The sequence below is a fragment of the Amblyomma americanum genome, chromosome 7, assembly GCF_052857255.1.
Source record: "Amblyomma americanum isolate KBUSLIRL-KWMA chromosome 7, ASM5285725v1, whole genome shotgun sequence".
Lineage (NCBI taxonomy): Eukaryota > Metazoa > Arthropoda > Arachnida > Ixodida > Ixodidae > Amblyomma > Amblyomma americanum.
In genome coordinates this window covers 60,514,578-60,532,243 of record NC_135503.1, presented here as the reverse complement: position 1 = coordinate 60,532,243, position 17,666 = coordinate 60,514,578, and the positions used below count along the sequence as shown (strand labels likewise).

The 17,666-nt window shown below is 45.0% G+C and overlaps 1 long non-coding RNA gene across 1 annotated transcript in view; it reads left to right on the top strand.

Moving 5' to 3' along the window:
- Positions 1-13,443: 13,443 nt before the first annotated feature.
- The window catches only part of LOC144099205 (uncharacterized), a 4,430-nt gene continuing 207 nt past the window's right edge, over positions 13,444-17,666 (top strand). The window contains exons 1-3 of the long non-coding RNA XR_013307341.1: positions 13,444-13,807; positions 15,328-15,391; positions 17,381-17,666. The exon at positions 17,381-17,666 is cut by the window's right edge and continues 207 nt beyond it. This is a non-coding gene — a long non-coding RNA (uncharacterized LOC144099205). The remainder of the gene's footprint in view (positions 13,808-15,327; positions 15,392-17,380) is intronic.

Here is a 17,666-nt window from a genome sequence, read left to right as displayed (position 1 = left end):
GCTGCTGACCCGAAATACGCGGGTTCGATCCCGGCCGCGGCAGTCGAATTTTGATGGAGGCGAAATTCTAGAGGCCCGTGTACTGTGCGATGTCAGCGCACGTTAAAGAACCCCAGGTGGTCGAAATTTCCGGAGCCCTTCACTACGGCGTCCCTCATAGCCTGAGTTGCTTTGGGATGTTAAACCCAAATAAACTAAACTAAACATCATTCAACAAGGATTCGGGGAACGGAGAGAGCGAAGATCAAATTATAATTCCAATTTGAATAAAGAATATTTTGAGTCATTCGCGAACATTGCAGTAGAAAAAAGGGGTATTATATTGGTGACTGACCGCAGGGGACAATGCATATCACAGCCGAATTCGCGAATTCAAAGCGATGCAAATGTCGGCTTAAGTACCACTCATCATTGGCAACGTCGTTAGAAGCTTGTATTGATTGCACTGATTAGCGGCTAAAATGTTAATAAATTCACCTTCAAACATTGGCTCTCAGGGGATACTAGTGCGTGAGCGAAGCATCACTTGCTTCTCTGAGCAAAAAAGACTCCTGCTGTCAAGCTCCTTTCGGTTTATCAGCTGAACAAGCAAAATTTTTCTCTTTCAATGCGTTCCCTCATAGTAAGAAAAATGAAGCAGAACATTTAAAAGAGTACATTGAACAAAAGACATTCGTTATGTATAAATAAACGGGCTCAAGGGGAGCGTGAGCGCGTACTCATTAACACAAAGTATTTAGTGTCCATCGGGCTGCAACGTATAGACATGAAATGGGAAGTGGCCTGCATGTGTGTTCTAGCGACTCTAGCGGCTCTAGCTTCAGCCTCAGAGTAAGCATGACATTTTATTGCTTCTTGCGCAATCTGTACCTTTATGCACAAAACTATCCCAAATAGAAGAATGGTGCAGTTCGAATACAATGAAATGTTTTGTGGGTGAACTCCTTTGCAGATATTTCATGCAACGTGTTTACTCTATCCAAATTTCTCTTGCTCCAGATGTAGTTCTGCAATTTTTTTATTAGAAGAAAGCGAAATTTCCCCTCATCCGAGAATCGATAGGTCCCGATGATAACCCTAGGCGAATACAGAATTTGAGGGCACTGAGAACTTGATGTTATTTAACCAACAAAATTGCGTTACGCGGGTTCATGCCACTTAAGCTAAGTAGTAGAAAAGGGGTCCACATAGACTTCCCGTGAACCGCACATAATTGAGGTATGGCTGAACACGACCCTGCTACAGAGGCTGCAAGATGGGCTGCCATGAAACCAGGCGTAGGCTTTGAATGAAATATTACCTGGAACGTCGGAAGGAGGAACTTAGCATAATATAAACCGCAGACCACACTTCAAAGTTGTTATTAAGTGCCTCTGCCTGATGGCTAGTCACACACCTGATCACAGCTTGTACTGCCACGTTTACTCAAGCGCTTGCGTTAACGAAGTACAACAAGGTAAAACGTTGAGCCAGCTGGTGCTTCATTTTTTCGATCGACAAAGAGCGCACAAAAAACACTCACCATGCGGGATAGTGTAAAGCAGTTCTTCCACGCCCGCTAAAATCGCGTTCTTGGCCACGGGAATTCCTTCTTCCAAGGCAGCCACGACAATGCCCGAGTTGACGACCTAGTTGGGGTCTTCGGAGTCGAGGCCCCTAAGATGGCACTGTAAGAACGTGCTGACCAACGCTTGCCTTCCGTGACTATGACTTGGAAGGACACAACTCTTTTTGCGTTTTTGCTGAAAAGTACATACTCAAGGCATTCGATTTGCATTCGTTGACTTCCCGTGCCAGCTTGTCCAATTTTAAATCGTTCAGTAGAGCTACCGCGAGGGACATGGCCTTCACCGGTTTGACTCCGGAAATCTTGAAGTTCTTACTTATGGCTTCAATGGCCTTCCTCTTGAACATGCTGTTGGGAAGAACCGTGAAGTCAACCTCATTGTCAGACAGCAACAGCGACACGCCGTTGTCCCGAAAATGTCGCACTGTCCCCGGAGCACAGGCCAACGATCGTGTTTACCGGTAGAGGCTCTAACCCGTGAGCCTACACATTCCAAAATGACTCGGTCTTTTTCCTGGACGAGTGCCTTTCCAGCGATCCAGTGGAAGCATACCAGCAGTTCATGGTTGTCCGGCATGGACTTCAGACAGAATTTTTATCCATACTGGAGAACACCCTCCACCTTTGCGGGAAGCTTCACCCCCCCCCCCTCCCCAAATTGAATACGGAGCAAGAGCCTATTGTTTCGGCCTGTGTTTCCTTTGGTAAAGATAGCCGAATGTGTTGCCACAGGTAGTCCACCAGGAAGGCAACAGTCTGTCTGTTGACGCTGAAAAGTTTAAAGTCTGTCTCGCAAGGGTCATGCCACTGGAAGCACACGGTCTTCAGCCAGTCGTTCAGCAGCCCCACCTGTCGCCAGTACTTAGACTTGAGAGACCTACAAATCCTTTTAGAGGCACCAAGAGTTAGGCAACAGCACCAATCATCACAGAAACATTCGGGGGGCAACAGTTTTTTCGAAGGCAGTAGCCATAGGACCTCGCTCTACACGTAGCAGGGGTCAAGAGGGCAGAACACAAGGCACATTGCTCGCCGAGAGGGAGTGTACACATAAAAGAGCCCAAAGGTGGTGAAATGAAGTTCAGCAAGGCAGAACGTTAGGCCAGTTGGTACCTAATTTTTTTCCGATTGTCAAACAGTGCACAAAAACCACCAGGACACAAAGAAAGAACGACACGAACAAGAGCGCTCTAAAGTAAACCGAAAGCTTTAGTTGCTATTGAGCTTTTGTCCGTGTCGTTATTTCTTTGTGTCCTGGTGGTTTTTGTGCGCTGTTTGACGGTCGAAAAACGTTGGCGAAGTAATATCAGTTAACATAAAAGATTGCATATTTGCGCCATATTTTCCTGACCTTTAAATATGCTCAGTTTTCTTTTACTTTGTGCCTTTGTTCTGGTTTCCAGGTTGCTTCTCTAGGCACTGCTGTTGGAGAAGACATATTAGGCTGTCGGCATTGCGAACTAGTTTCCAGATTTCTAACGGCGTTCCTCAACCATTAAACTTTTAGTGCCAACAAAACCTACGCCACGCAAGAAAAGGAGCATTGTGCAAGACAAAAGTCACATTTGACGCACAAATGGCGACGTTGTTTTCAATTACCAGAATTTAGCAGCTCCCGACGAACCTATTTTGTTCATTAGGGGTCAATAGAGGAGGATTTTGGGCTAGACTCCAAATTGCCGGGCTGATAAAGATGATGAAGAAAGCTTTTCACTATATTAGCCAGTATTTCGAATTGAGGGCATTTAATTAGCAAAATAGAAAAAAATTAAGTCCTCTTGATGAAGATTTCTCATTGTCTAAATGCTGACTTCTTTTTTTTTCCAGGTTTGATCCTAAATATTAGAAGAATGTGCTACCAAATCCATTTAATATTCGTTGCCCTGACCTGGTAAACAATATTAAAATGAACGTGCGGCGAAAAACTGTTCAGAAGAAGCGGTAAAACACGAACAACTCCGCACGCATTGTCTACAGCTAACCTCTCACCAATTACGCGACAGCTTTAGCTGCCGTACAGCGCAGAAACTGCCGTAGTTGGCGTTGGCATGTCGAGCATATTCCGATTGATAGACATGGTCGTGACGTCGCACGTTGAGCTCTGGAATGAAAATGAAGAAAACCAGTTAAATGATGATTACGAGGAAGTGGAATGCCTGAAACGGTATTATGGTATGTAATAATGCAAAGTAAATTAATTACGTTGAAGAGAAATTTGCGAAAATTAGATGGTAATCGGTACGATGGCCATTGGGCTGTGAGTCAGATAAGATATTCCTAAGCCACTGAGGGACATTCGTTCGACTTGCTTAATAGGAGACCTTGTGTTTCTTGTGTTGGATTACGTGGTTTATTATGCCTGCTGTGGTATGCTAATGATTGCGTGCAATTAGAAAGAAGCTACAAATTAAGAAAGTGGCATATAACCATAAGTTTAAAGTGGAGCTTAAGTAACACTTAAATTGTTCAGTGCAGGCTTTCCAGGTTAACGTAAATAAAGAAAATCGAACTAGCTGCCACTTGTTTAATGCCTGTAGGAAGATATATCTCCTATTAAAACCGTTTCGTCGTGAAAGTGTATATCTAATGCCCTAGTTACGTTGCCTCCTTGGCTGAAAGACACAGTGAGGCACTGAAATAGCTTTGCCGCAACCTCGGTGAACCAAATGCACCGATAATGTGCAGAAGTGACAATACATATCTATAGTTACTTGTTCTGCGCAATGATTCCTATATTCCGTGTGGTTACATCATGACTGATGTGAAATTCAAGGTGAAATCTGTGCAGATAACTCATGCTGAACAGACAGTCTATACGGAATATGAGTACAACACGTAAAAAAAAGAGTCATTCTACACACCGGTGGCGTATTATCGCCTCCACATCATGAGAAAATTATTAGAAACAGAGTGGAAATTGAACCAATATAGTACGGAGAGAGAGAGAGAATGATGAACGAAAAGGCAGGAATGTACGCCCAGTACTCTACACGTGAGAAAAAGGACGAAGGAAGAGATAGAAAGGGGAGAGAGGAAGGTAAGAAGGTAGGCAAGCCTTCGTGCTACATTTCGCACCAAGCAGGGTAATTTTTTTCTGCATGAGCCACACACTGCACGCAGAAAAAGTTTGACCAGAGGTGCTCGAAAGTATTTCTGAAATATATCGCCGCCAGTAACGCTGAAATGAAATGTATAACTTACTGCCGCTTGATTGGAATGAGATATTAATAGGTGATCGTTAGTAATGGCCATACAGGTTGTCCGAAATCCGACTTTTATAGTTTCGTACTGCGTTCAGTACACTGATGGCCAGCTACGCGGAGCTATTTTAATTGTGGGAAAAGAAAATCAAGTGCATTCCGCCGAAAAATACCACACACTGTTTGATTTCCCCGCCATAGTCAACGACAAAAGCCACCACTAGAGGTTGCGTTTACACTGAACAGCCTGTATGCTCGCCTCTCCATGCTTTGATTTTGTGCGGAAAAAAGTGCATTTTGTCAAACTGCACCGGTTTTAACAACTTTTTCTTCGTTCACCACGTTGATGTGGCAATCTCTTCGCCGCAGCTACAAACTTGATATAGGCCCTGAGCATTAGACATGTAGTTCTAATTAAAATGTCATTTATTAGGTTTCAATATTAAAACGAATTATATCAGCGTTATTTTCTCAAATACCAACGTCGCTGAGGCTGAAAATTAGACTCTAAAAAGCGTACTTCTTCGAACCGCGTGGTTCTTCGAACATCGTTAATTTACGAACCGTCGCAACTCCCCTCGAAATTCCCCTTAAATGCAAGAAGCATTTTACGTCACAGTTGTAACAATATAAGGCAAAATCGTAATGTCAAGGAGTCATCACGTGATGGAGTCATCTGCAAGGAGTCATGTTCGGCACACGCTAGTGGGTATTGACGCTGACAACGATTGTGTTTGTATTCAGCACTGCTCTATGTAACACGCCTCACTAGGCGCCTGGCGGCCCCCGGCGCCCCTCCTGACCCTTGGCAGAGAAGGCAAATAGTCTACATCACATCGTGTGATGTAGCTGACTCCGACATCTGCTATAACCTGGCTCGATCTGTTGTCACCTCAGCTCAGTAATTTTGCCTTGTTTTCTAGTTGTTAACTAGGTTCTTTCCATCCTTGGAAGACGGCCGCGTCTTTAAGGCGGTACTGTCCCTACGGGAAGGGTATGGCAGCTCCGGCGCCGGTATCCTTAAAGGGACAGCGACATCCGAAGGAGCCCAGTGGGGCGAAGGCGGCCATGTCATCACATGGCGGGGATCTGCCAGTCATCAGGAACGTCCAGCAGTGCAGTGCGTCATCATCGCTCAGTGGGGACGACTCAACTATCGTCGCCTCTGACGAGGAAGTGGCTGACATGGCGGAAATGGACAACGATGGCTTCAAAGTGGTGAGTCATCGGAAGCACCGGACAGTCGGCATCCCAGTGATAGTTCAGCCAAAAGAGAAAGGTGTTGACTTCAGAGAGTGGAACCCTATCAGGTTGTTCGATGATATTAAAGTACTACTGGGATCTGCTCCGATTCGCAGTCGCTTCACAACGCAAGGGGCTCTTCATCTAGATATCTCAACGGAAGAGCAAGTAGACATTCTTCTGCGGTGCTCTCAGATAGATGGCATACGAGTTCAAGCCCGGTTGCCACACTCCTACATGACTAACACATGTGTTATAAGGGGAGTACCAGTGTGGTATTCGGAAAGTGCCTTTCTTGACTACTTGAAACCGCAAGGAGTTCTGCACGTGCGACGGTTAATCCGCCGGGTGGAGCCTGGAGAACAACAATGGGCAGCGAAGCCTACAAACTCTATTGTGCTAACGTTTGCTCCCAACACCGAGCGCCCTGGAATAATTTACCTTGGTTTCACCAAACATGCAGTCCACGAGTTCGTTGAAACTCCTCCCCGGGGCTTCAGGTGCCAACGCTTTGGACATGTAGCGAGAGTTTGCAACAAAGATCACCGTTGCAAGCGGTGTGGTGGTGGCCATGATTACAAGGAGTGCAAGGCAGATTTTGCTTGCGCTAATTGTGTAGGTGACCATCCAGCGAGTTTCAGTGGCTGCACATTCCGTGTAAGCGCCTTACACCGTCGCAAGTCCTTCATTAGTGGCCCCAAACCACAACCTACTAAGAAGCCGATACATGGAAGTGAAGAGTTCTCTGCGCTCGAGTCGGAAGCTCGGGACGTGGTAGCAAGCGACGTCGCTGCACGACCTGATCCGACCAAGTCGGCAACGGCCTCCGAGGGTGAGCTGGCTGTTCGATCTGCTTCTGCAAAAAGTGTCCATGTTCCTCAACGACCAGATCACAGCAAGACTCGACAACATGGAGGACATCCCCTTGCCTTAAAAGAGATGCAGACACCAGCTACCGTGGCGAAGAGTGGGTCCCAGTCCCCGTCCTTTCTCGAAGTGGTGCGCCAGTGCGTGCAGCAAAATAAGGAGCTCAAAAGCCGGAATCTCTCCGACCTTCTACGCGTTTTGTTTGATGTCCTGCGTTCATATAGCCAAGCGATGCAGCCTGGCACTTTGAAGAACTTTATACAGCTGGTGCTTTCCTTTCAGATCTTGATCACCGCCTTCGTAGAGAACTTCAACTCCTAGATGGCTAGTTTTCTTCAACCTGTTGCAACTGCAAACCCTAAAAAAGTGCCGTTTGTCATGCAATAGAACTGCGCTGGGATTATAAGTCGATTAGCAGAACTAAAATTGTTCTTGAAAGAGACCTGTGTTCCAGTACTGGCCCTCTCGGAGGCTGGCTTGCCAAGCGGGAGGTCTTTGCCGGGATACGTCGCCCACAAGAATTGCAGCATAAAGTCTTTTCCCGCAGGAAGTGCCGCCCTCGACATACGAAGGGAGATTCCTCATGTGGCTTTGCACGTCACCGATCTTTGCACCGACAGTATTGAGGTAGTGGCTGTGAGGATTCGGCTTGCCTTCCGAACTCTGTCCATTGCATCAGTATACTTGTCCCCGCGGAAGAAGGTCGATTTGGCTTTGTTCCTCCAGCAACTTTGTGACCGCTGCCCAGCACCCAGAATCATCTGCGGTGATTTCAACGCCCACCACCCTGCTTGGGGTGACAGGAACACAGATCCTCGCGGACGCCAACTTGTAGAAGTCATCGACAGTTTGGACCTGTGCTTGGCCAATGACGGAAGTCCCACTTTCTTTCGGCCTCCAACCTCACCCACATCTATAGACCTAACCTTACATTCACCTGACGTTCGTGTGCAATGGTCAACTAGAGCTGACCGAATGGGAAGTGATCACTACCCGATATTTGTGTTTACTGCCGACTTCCATCTGCGTGGTCCTAAAATTTGCCATGCTGTTAATTGGGACAAATACAGGGAGCACTTAGCCTGTGTTTCCGGTGATGTGACAGACAAAATGATTTATGCTAAGATGGCTGCTACCACGGCGCTCAAGTTACCTGATCATTTTCCGACTCCGGATTTAAAACTCAGGAACCTCTGCGCAGCGCGCAGAAGGGCGGAGCGACAATTGTTGCGGAAGAAGGACGACAGAGCCTTGAAGACAGCTTTCAACAGGCTCAACTCTGCCATTAGACGTCATGCGAACAAGCTCTGTAGGTCCCAGTGGGCATCCTTTTGCGCTAGTTTGACTGTTTTCTCACCGATAACGAGAATTTGGCGTGTCGTTGGCAGTCTTGCTGGTGGCTCTCGTCCGAGTAAACCTTTCGAGGCGCTTGCATTGCGCACGGAGAAACATCTCGTGTTCTTGGCAGAGGAATTTGCGGATGCATTTGTAAATTCCAGACCAGGCATTCATCCCTGCGCTCTGCCTGCTACGTCTCCGTCTGTTATGGACGCCCCGCTCACACTTCGAGAATTACAGACAGCGCTCCGCAGCCTGCGGCGTCCCTGTGCACCAGGCCCTGACGGCATTACCAATCAAATGTTACAGAACCTGACTCTGGAACACCGGAAGATGCTCCTAACCTATCTCAATCGAGTGTGGGAGTCTGGTGACCTTCCCCCTTCATGGAAGGTGGCTTGTGTAGTCCCACTGCTGAAGGCCAGCAAGGAGATGACAGACGCGGCCTCGTATCGTCCTGTATCGCTGACGTCGTGTGTGGCTAAGCTCATAGAGATGGCAAGTAAGCGTTTGTCTTGGTGGCTTGAGGATAGAAGGGCACTACCAACATGCATGACTGGATTCCGCACAGGTTTAAGCGCGCAAGATGGCGTCCTGGACTTGATAAGCCGCATTGAACATCAGAGTGCTTTTGGTCTTTCAACACTAGCTATTTTCCTAGACGTATCAAAGGCTTATGATAGCGTCCTCCAGAGCTTAATACTGAATAGTCTGCAGGTCATAGGCGTACAGGGCTATCTTCTGCGATTCATTCACTCATTTCTCAGTGATCGTAAATTTCGAGTGCAGTTAGGCAGTACAATGAGCTCCGAAAGGGTGGTATCGCGAGGGGTACCTCAGAATAGTGTCCTGTGCCCAACGCTCTTTAATGTTGTCATGGCTGGTCTTCCCGCAAAAGTGCAAAAACATTGTAGGCATGTCCATATGTCGATATAAGCAGACGACATTTGTATTTGGTTAACCGGATATCAACACAAACGCTTAGCTCTGTCAGCGCGACAGGCCGTGCTTTCAGTTAAAAGTTACCTTCAACGTGTTGGGTTGACTCTCTCGGTGGAAAATCTGGCTTTGTCCTGTTTCCAGGTAGGGGACGACGGTGTGCGCGGCTGAGCATAGACCTTGATCAGTCTTGCCTTCGTCAGGTTAACCACATACGTTTTTTGGGCGTCACTATTGACTCACGTCTACAGTGGCGACGAGCTGTGGACTCGATAGTGGCTTCACTATCTTCGCGTCTCAGTGCTTCGTGGAGTTGCTAGTGAGCAATGGGGAAACCATCCCTCTTCAATGATCAGGCTTCACGATGCCCTGGTGACAAGTCGCATAATGTACCAGCTCCCTTTAATTTCCCCCTCGGTATCGCAGCTGGAACGCCTTCAGGTTTTGCACAGAATGGGACTAAGGAGGGCTCTCGGCGTTCCGCAGGCTGCTCCAAACAATGCAGTACTGTATGAGTCTCAATCGAAACCTCTTCGGCTAGCCGCTTCACAAAGACTTTTGCTGCAAATTGGCCGCCTCAGAGAGACTGTTGCCGGGAGAGAGGTTCTACAGCGCCTTCGAAAGAGATCTGAGTCCCGGGCGTACTTGGCTTTAAATACTCTTCGTTCTCTGGGTCTCGACCTTCGAGATCGACCTAAGACGTTGAAGCCACCTTGGTCCTTTCCGAGCCTCGATTGTTCCTTGACAATTCCCCACGTTCGCGCTAAGCGGAATTCTCCTTTAGCGGCAATGCGTTCGCTCGTACTGGAACATCTTGAGACCGAATATGCCAGTCATCTTCAAATTTTTACAGACGGCTCTGTGGACAAGGTCAGAGGATCTAGTGCAGCTGCTTTTCATATTCCGTCTTTGAAGTATGATTGGTCTGTTCGTTTTACTAAAGTCGTGTCCTCCACAATGGCCGAAAGCGTTGCCGTTGAGGTAGCTCTAAAGAAGCTACGGTGTTGTACGCCTCAACGTACTGTCATAATTACGGATTCAAAATCTGCCCTTCAAAGGTTATAGTACGGGTTCCCCACTGATGCGTTGAGTCTTAGATCCCTACGTTTGGTGCAGAATCTACATAGCAAAGGCTTCTCTATACGTTTTCAATGGGTGCCCACGCACATAGGTGTCTTAGGCAACGAGATAGCAGACAACCTCGCCTATACAGCTCTCTCCGGGATTCCAGTACATGGAGTCCCTCATGAAGTCAAGTAAATGTTCAGAGATGTGGTGCTGTGCCACTTCAGTTCTTTGTGGAGCTCTCCTCATCAGCCATGTGTGACCAAGGGTCTCAAAAGGTACCAAGTCACTTTGCTGCACCGCGTTCGCACGGATTCTGCTAGTACGCCGGCGTGGATGTATAAGACTGGCCTAGCGTTGTCACCATTGTGTTCAACGTGTGGTGTGCGTGGTGACATAGAACATTACCTCTTGTGCTGTACTTTGTACAACGCGGAACGGGCTGTGTTATTCGGATCCCTCAAGAAGGCAGGAGGTCCTCACAGTTCTCTTCAGGACATTGTTTTCCCGCGCGGGAGCCAGTCGAGTAGAAGGGATGCTTCTCACCTTCTTATACTTTACCTGCAGGACACGGATTTGGCCTCCACATGGTGACCTCAGGAGTGTCTATTTGGGTTTTTGCGGACAGTGTTCCTGTGAATTCTATTTAAGTGTCGCTACGGTGGAGCAATTGCCGGCAGCAACTGCAAGGCTAATCCCACCGGTAGTTTACAACCACTCAACTCAACTCAATCTGCTATAACCGGAAGTTGTCAAATCAAACTGGGGATGCGTGTCTTCTTGTTTCTAATGACTGCTGCTTCATGTTTCTTTCGGGAAAACTTTAAACTGTGGGCTTTTAAAAATTTTCCAGGGTATGTTGATTTACTCCATTTTGGAGCCTTGGTTTATCATCTTACTTTTAAACTTGTTTTTTTTCTTCACTACTGAGGCCCTATAGGCGTTTCTATGAAAAGTTTAAAAAAATATTTATGTCCTTCACTATGATAATCATATGTGCTTACCGACTTACTAGTGGCCCGGGAGACTCGTGGCCATCTTCAGTTTTAATGGTCAGTGTTAAGCAGGACAGACTCTTTTATGAGTACTTATAAAAACTCTAATATAACCTTGAATTAAAACAAAACTGGCGCCAAACCATGCAAACCATAAGACAAGAACGAAGAGGAGACACAAGCGCAAAAATGCACCAACTAGCCCAAAAAAAGGTGTTGATATGATATAACCTCTTCAGACAAAAAGTGACATCCTTCATAATTTAATCCAATCGAACAATTGAAATTATTATTTTATTAGTGACGTGTTTCTTAGCTCTTCGGGCACACAATTAAAGGGAAATAAATATACAATCTACAGCTCCTGTTATTTCTTTCACCTTTCGTAACAGCGCATTAGTTATTTTCTTAACACAGTGTCTGCCCGAACAACGACCAGGAGCTCCGTGCACGCAAGGGTGCAGGTGCGGTCTGGTGCCAGGCAGAGATCGTAACGGACGGCTTTACTGCAACCATGGAGTTTTTATTCAAGCGTCTCTACAACAGCTAAACCACGGCGCTTTAACTAACTAAGCCTCACATTTACCAATGTGTTTCAAATTCGAGCACCAAATGTCTATCAGTTACGACCCTTTCATCACGTGGCAGTAGTACGGGGTTTTTTGTTTTCATGCAATAAAAGCATAGGACCTCATGGCGCGGTGATGCTTGCTTCACTTTTGCGTGTTCAGAGGAACTGTTGTTGTGAGATAGCGCATTTCAAAGACGACAACACTGCGGGGAATAAGTTGGGATGTAAACTGCTTGACGTGCGTCCGTGAATGCGCTTTACCTCTTGTTTATATTTGTTGTATCCTGCATAAGTTTAAGCTTCGTTTTCCCAACCGGTCTGTGCTTCATCATCAGTACTTCTCTCAATTCTTTGGAACGCACACTCTTCTGGAAATAAAGTCTACCCTGAGGTGCCGTCTGCTCCTGTTCCTTCCGTCCGGATACCGGACACCACAATATCTGCCTTCATTTTGGGGTGGTATGTCACCATTGGTCTTCTTACAGGGTAACATCCTTAACCACAGTCTAGGACTATGCCAGAAAATAGTAAATTTTTGCATGTGTTTACTGGCATTGTTTCTCTTCGAGGCGAAACTATGCCTTCATTCCAAAAATGCTTGTTGAAAAAATTTGCAATAAAGGAATATAAACTTAATACATCAGCTTTTGTACACAGGAATTAAATTGAAACATACCTCAACGCACCACACAGAATATTTAGCTCAAATATTTCAGCTTATTAGCTTAAATGTTCACGCATTTTGAGTGTTCGTACGAACGCACTGATGTGCATACATGCAAAATTTTTCTTCAGAAATTGTTCATTGCAGAAGCTGTCAAATAATTTTGTAAACAGAAGATATAAAATATTCATTGCGCTTGCTGTATTATAGAGCTGCAACGTAACTGCGTCAACTTGGAGTACTTATTTTGTTGCCATTATGCGCGGGCCTCTGAGACCGGAAATGAGAGCGAATGGAAATTCATTTTTGGCCCCAATAGTCACACCACCAAGACATCACCATAGTACAGATGAGCCCACTGGTCAGTGCCATCCTCACCGTCACCTCATCAACTCTGCCGCTGCAGGGAGGAGAAAGGACAGAGAAGACCCCTGTCTTCATTTATGTACTTTCACAAAATATTACAAAGTAGTTTGTTTCTTTAGCTAAGTGGGCCAGATAAGTTGGATCCCAGAACGGCGTGACTGCCGCGCGGTGCATGCCGAGGCATCGATGGGACCTTTTTTCTTCCGTCCCACTTGACAGTGCTCAGATGCGAAGTATTCAAGATCGAGAGTTCCTAAACGGCTGACGCAACTCGAGAACGCGCCTCTAACAAGACGATCGCACCTCTTTGTAACACATTCATTTCAGTCTCGAAGATTGTTAGCGATTCCAAAACGATCGCAGTCACTAAAGCGCATAGCCCAGCACCTCTCGCAACACTGATTTCATCAGTACAAGAAAAAATAACTGTTCACGGCTGCAAAACGAGTACAGCGACGGCTGTAGCTCGTTCTCCCCCCAAGTTTTTTTTTCGAAGCAATGAGAAGTACAGCCACATGTACGACAGCACTTAAAATGTTCCGGATGGCTCCTATTTACAATTCGAAACCGCTTAACACGCTTGCAGTCCTGTGCGCATTTGCATCTCGAATGTCAATTGAATCAGTGTGAAGCACAATCTCAGATGTAAAGAAAGGACATAGCATCCGTTGCACTTCATAGGCCTTAATGTGTAGAGAAGAACGGAGCTTTCAATGCTTTAAAACTTTTCGGTGTTCCTACAGTTTCATCCTATCGGCTGGTAAAACAGGGTTTCAGTCCGACAAAGAGTTCTCCTATGTCGGCAAAAGAAGCAGAGTTTACAAGAATAGTACTCTGAAAGACATGCACTGTTGAGGTGTGAATAGATTGTTCATTGTGTGCGCCAGTTAACGCTCATGGTCGAAAGTATCTAAAGTTAATCGAGCGGCGACTTGGTATGAAACATTCACTTCTCTGCGTGTGTGTTCTTGCGACTTTGGTTGCAGCCTCAATGTAAGCATGACGTTTCATCATTTCTTACGTACCGTGTGATTCAGTCAAGAAAGTTAACAAAACGACGAGGAACGTACGGTTTAACTACAAGGAAGAGTTTTATTTTTGGACATAGCTGCATTCATTCCATGCAGTATACGCATGGTGTACAAGTTGCATGGACACGTTCCCTACTATTAACTCAAGTAACCTCTTATTTCTATTTCTCTTACGCTACCTTTGTCACTGTCCTCATCTACAGAGCAGCGAACGAGACATTGCCTTTCTTCTCTTTTTTATATCTTTTTTATTAAGCTGCTCATGCTATTTACATTCCTGAATTTTTAAGTAAAAAAAGATAGAATTTGTCCTTCCAGAGTTCATGAAGTGTGACAGTTGTTTTAGGGGACCAGGGACATAGTGGGAATCAAAAATTGGAAAACGTTCAAAAAACAAAATTTTAGTATGCTAAACCAAGAGACTTAAGCTACAAAGTATATAAGTTGAGAATCTGACCACACAACGTTTTTCCGTTCAAAAGTACAGTATACGTCAGGCAATTATCGCACTGGAACATGCTACCTTGGAGGCAGCCACATGTGGTGTCGTGACATATTTTTTAGTATGGCATTTATTCGAAAGTGCTAAGAAGCATTCATCGCACATGTGCCTCTGACCTTTCTTCATGGTTACTATTCAATATATTCAAATAATTATATTCGACACAACTGTGCTTTGCAAAATGCTACCTACCACCTGAACGCTAGTGGTGGCACTGGCAATGAAAAAGTGATGATTTATAAAATAGAAACATTTTGTTCAGACACACGTATATGCAATACTAAGGAAATGTTTAAAAAATGAAAGAGAAGAATACAGCTCAAACAATCCCTCGATTTTACATTTAATTTGTGCTGTCCTGGTGGTTTCTAAGGAGCTGTTGTAGATACCGGCTTGTGGAGACGTGCTGTAAACCTGTGAAATGGGTGATACCAAGAAGGCAGATTTAAAACACCACGCAGAAAGTCGAGGACAGGACGGACGCTATCAACTATCAGCCTTTTCTACGTGATGTTTTTAATCTACGCCCTTTGTTTCGTTTTTATGTCTGACCAACTGGTCCTAAATGTGCATCGAGACATTAACAACTGTGCAGATGCCTGACTGCATGGATTTGAAACTGAAGGCTTTATTGGCCGAAGCGTTCGCCTGTGCTGAAGCTAAGATTGGAACCGAATGTGGATCGCGGAGTAAAAGATTCTCTGAAACAGAGTGGCGGGGTTGTGAGAGTTCACATAAATAGTTGCACTTTATTATGAACCATTAGAATACGCAATCTCTTAACAAAACCTACTGCGATCACTGGATGCCTGTAGAATTGGCCTTTTTCGTGCTGTGAACGCAGTTCGGCTGTTGACACTGGTGATGAGTCAAAATTTGAAAAAATATATATAAGGTAATTTTCCAAAGGGGCCGGTTTAATTTGAACAAAAAAAGCAGAATTTTTCGTCTTAATTTTCAGTTGGGCTTTTATTTTTCAGGTGTAAACCTTCTTCCTGGAGAGAAAAGCTACCAAATCCCTTCAACATACGTTGCCCAAGGCTGGTAAATAGCATTCATATCTAAGCCAGCAAGAAAAAATTGTTTTCAAAAAGTTGTTAAAAATAGTCAGCTCCAAGTGCTGTCCTCCACAAGGAACATCACGCGAAATTTAAGTGCTGGCTGGGCAAGTAAATGTCATGAAGAGAAAGTGTAATCTTCCCTAAACGTAAATGTTGCAAAATGCCCTGTTTTGCGTTTGCAGAAAGTCTGGGACCAGCTTTCTGTTTTTTTTGTCCGGTTTCTTTGTTCAACGTTATTTTTTTGCACGCTTAAAATACCCTAATTCTTTAACAATACAGACGCCAGCTGCAAAATCTTTATCGTCACATGGGGTAGCAAACTACAAGTGAGCCAGAGCATTTGTCTTGTATTACAGTACCTAGAATATTATATATTTGTACCTACATATAACCTGTTTGTATTGGAGTATTGTATTTAAGTTTGGCTTAAGTTTTTACTGTTCCAATAGCATGTATTTGGGTGCCTTTTATAATGGCATCCTGTCAGTCACATTCTAAAGCAACAGTTTTAGGGAGCTCTTGTTGAAGAAAATTCGGAGTCATTGTTGGTGTTGTTGACCGTGCCGTTGACCGTGAGCGAACAATCCAGAGAAGAAACTTAGGAGGTTGCTAAGCCAGCTAGGTCAAGTTACCTGGTTTGCGTCATCACAACCTGCCCACCGGATTGTGAGGGAACTAACCACCGTGGCAGGTTTCAGTTTAATTAATGATCGGTCGCGAGAGGTTACTGGGAAAGAGCAACCTGAATCGCACAAGTCACACCGGTGGCAGCAGCCGCCATCGTAGGGCAGCGATGCATCGTTTAACCGGTGCACCACTGCGTCAGTAGTGGTATGAGGACTCCCAGGCATCTATGAATATTTAGTAGAGAATACCCAATTCCGCATATATATGGGCATCAGCCTATTAGCGATCGCTTCATTTTCTTAAGGCGGAGCTTAAGTGCCCCTCTAGTTTTTCTTGTTTATTTTGATTTGTAGTGCACACTACTTAATTTTCGCCACGTACTCACTCCTGCCTGCACTGCCATGAGGCAGTTGACAATATCAAATAAAAAATAAATGAATATTTTTGGTCTCGTCTTTGTAGCAGAGGACTGCTAAATCCTGCGATTTATTTGCAAGGTCGGGCCGCATTGAAAAGAGAGATTGATTTGCTGTCTTGACGAGCACAAACAACCTGAGTGAAATAACATAACTGCCAAGCAGTTACTAGTTCTTTCTTTAATGAATAGCACAAATTAATTTGAGGGATTGTATACTTACCGGAAACGTGAACCTAACTTATTCTATTGCGAGTACTCGGTTTCCGAAATTATTACTTTACTGCTTCAAATTTTAACACATCTCGCCACAAGAAGGTAGCTATTAAGTCACAAAGTAGGAAGAGTAGCTGAATTTTCGCGCCTTCTTATAGTCGCCATGAGAGCTTCTCATTAGGCTTATTAAGGTTATAGTTTTAGGTTGTTTCAACGAGAGATTCTAGGGGTGACCTATTCTTTCCGCATGGTGGCTGGATTTTTGTTTAACTACTTACTGTCCTGCAGTGCATTGCACTTTTCTCCCTGCTGCTTTTTATGATTATTTCGAAATTAATTTTCGTTTTAACTCTATGTACGCTCTCGGCTCCAGCAAAAGACCATAAACTGCTTGAGGGTACTGTTTGACAGATTTTTTGTATTATTATCTACAACACTGCCACCTACATCTCCACAGGGGAAGTGAAAATTGTAAAGTTGTACTAGAATAAAATTGTAGCATATTTTCAATAAATTATTACACAGACTCACATTTTACCCGCGAAGAATATCAGTAAAGCTCTTCTGGGTGGAATTCAATGAAATCAAAGTATAAAAAAAACTGTCTCATCGACTTTCTTTTGTTTTCGTGCCTAGGGGTGAAATATGCACGCTAACAAACCTATTTGCCCAGGTCATGCTTAACACCTTCTTTCTATTTTTTTCTGCGTTTAGTGCCTTCCTGGACAACGACGATTAGACCCATGCACGCAAGGTTGCAGGTGTGGTTTCGTACCCGGCACAGATCGTAACGGACGGCTTTTCTGCACCCAATCTGTTCTCTTTAAAAACTTCAGAGGGAGGCCGCCCACACTGGCCTAGCATTCTGTCCCTCGTTTTGGCCGAGAGGTTACAAATGCTGGAGTCAATTTTCCAGTCAGTTTCTGCTACCAGCTGGCACAGCACCATTTTGGTCGAAGATGAAGCGGAGGAATATAACATCTTGGAGGCGTGGTGCTGT